Raw genomic sequence first — 2,559 nt, 5'->3', positions numbered from 1 at the left:
AAAATTTGTCATTCTATTCAGTATATAGTGATATTTTGTTGTGGTTTTAATTTGCATTTCTCTGATGATTAGCAACTCAGAACGCCTTCACACATATTCGTTGGTATTTAAATACCCCTTTTCATGCTTGTTTGAATTTTTGGCTATTTTGCTATCGGGTGGTATGTCTTTTTCTGGCCAATTTAAAGACTAATAAAATTGGCAATACTTTTAGTGGAATGTTGAAGAGTAAATTATTAAATTCAGCAAGACAGAAAAAGGAGCAGAAGAGGTACAACTATGACTTAATTCTGGGACTTACTTTGGTCATCTTTGGAAGAGTGTTAATCTGCCAGTATAAAACAGAATTATTTCTGAAATTGAAAACCAAAATGATTTTCTAGACTCACCTGCTGCACCAGCATTGTATAAAATTATGGCACATTTTCTAAATCCTCTCTGGCAAATGAGAGAAACTTATCTTTAATTTGTCATTTGTGATTCCTCTTTTGTGTGGGTATTTACTGTCTGTCAGCTTTTGAAAAGTGTAGAGAAAAAAGGCTGAGGATGGGAAGAAAAGAGAGGGGTCTCATTTAGCACTCTTTTCTGTGCAGGATTGCTGATTTGAGAAGTCATAGCGGCCACGGTGTGGGAGATTTTCAGCCTTAATTCATGAAATTGTCTTTCTAAAATACAATTCTTCTGTATAGTGGGAATATTCCTGTTTTAAAGAGAACGTGAAGGACCATCTTTCCTCTTCCCTAGAAATATTAGTTTGTTCATGATATAAAAATGGACAAGAGTGTTTATTTCTCTCAGAATATCATCTGTTTCTCCAGCAAGAAGCACTGTTTAATAATAGACGTAATGTCAGTCTTTCCATTTTATAAAGATAATTTTTTTTCTTATCCTTTTTCTTAACTAGATATCCTACATGGTTTTTGAGAAACTTTCTTGATTTTGCCACATTTTACAGAGGCCTTACAGAATTCCATAAATGTATTTCACAGTCAAAGGTTTCACCAGAACTGGAATTTAACATGGTTTCTATCTTTCATCAGAATTAGAGAGAGAGAGAGAGAGTGAGTGAGTATGTGTTTTAATTCTTGTTGTGTCATCTAATTATACTTTTCCAGTTTAAAAAAAAGTTATAAGGTGTCAAAAATTATGAGGGAGGTGAGGTGCAAGAAAAGGAATAAATGAATTGAAGAATGAATGAAAAAATGCCATGAATGATTTCGTATTAATTCAAATGAAGTAATTTGATAACAAAGGCCTTTATTATGCAATGATAACAATGATAATACTGAAGACAATGTCAGTAGATATCTGCTAATGACAGGTATCTTTTCCACCATGTTTTCTTTGGAGCTTCGTAGTTGCTTTGGAAGGATGTTATTTCGTATAGAATTCTAAAAGAATAACAAATTCTTTAGAAGTTTCATTGAGTGAAGTGGACATGTTGACTATTAATCATGACGATTTTTGACATAACCTTAGAGAAGAGAAAAGAAAGTTTGAAGGGTGGGAAATGGTTTCATCTATTTAGGGAGATAGATAGGTTTGACTTGAGCTGTCATTTATATGAATATGTGCTATAAAGGGCCTGATTTTGATGCTAGTCGAAAGCACCTGACAAGAGTAATTACCCATCACCAGTCCTCTTGGACATTGCATGTACTTTAGTTCTAGTGAGTGGAGCAAATAGAGGGGAAACAGTATCTCTGCACTGAAAAGGTTATATTGTCCAGCATAGGAAAATAAAAATCTACAACCTAAAATTGATATAATTTCAGATTTTTTTTAGTTAGTATTCAGCAACTAAATTTTTGTAAATTTTGGAACTACTAAGTGCCAGGAAATTACACTAGGAATGGGCCCTACTCTCAAGAAGAAATAGAAATGGACATACAAAGAAGGACATTATAACCCAAGTGATATATGTATCAATAGTACTTCATATCTACAAGTTAATCACTGAAAATGTGATTAACTTTCCAGGACGAAGTTGATTAAAAGGAAAGTCATCTGTACTAGGTTTTCAAGTGTCTTTAACCTTGCCAGGTGAACAAGGGGGAGAAAAATTTTCCAGACAAAGGAAACAGTATTTGCAGAGGTTCCAAGATATGAAAAAGCTTGGCATGTTAGAAAAACTACAAGCATTTAGTGTTCTTAGAGGGTGTAGTATAAGGGAGGATAAATGGAAACTTAAGTACAGTGTATAACCTCTTGCTGAGGCCTGAAAAATCCAGTCAAGGTTGGCTTGAAGAACATTAAGAGGAAGGGCTAGCAGCCAGCCATAGTAAGTCTTTTCTTCCCTTTCTACCCCATTTGCTTTTCCAATGCAGTTGTACTTATGAGTCAAGATTGAATGTTGTCCCCTAATGAAATTTAATGACAGAGAATTTGAATGTGCTAATAGAATATGGATAGGCATAATGCATTTGAGATCATGAGGAAACATCAGTAAAGAATATTCAGTGTTTTTTTTGTTGTTGTTGTTGTTCAAAGTGTTTTCTGACATATTCAAAAAGAAAAAGAGTAAAAATTATTTGAAAAGCAAGTTGGAAAAAAGAAAAT

Source organism: Pongo abelii, chromosome X, assembly GCF_028885655.2.
Source record: "Pongo abelii isolate AG06213 chromosome X, NHGRI_mPonAbe1-v2.0_pri, whole genome shotgun sequence".
Taxonomy (NCBI): Eukaryota; Metazoa; Chordata; class Mammalia; order Primates; family Hominidae; genus Pongo; species Pongo abelii.
The sequence above is the reverse complement of the archived record's forward strand: the minus strand, read 5'-3'. Positions refer to the sequence as shown.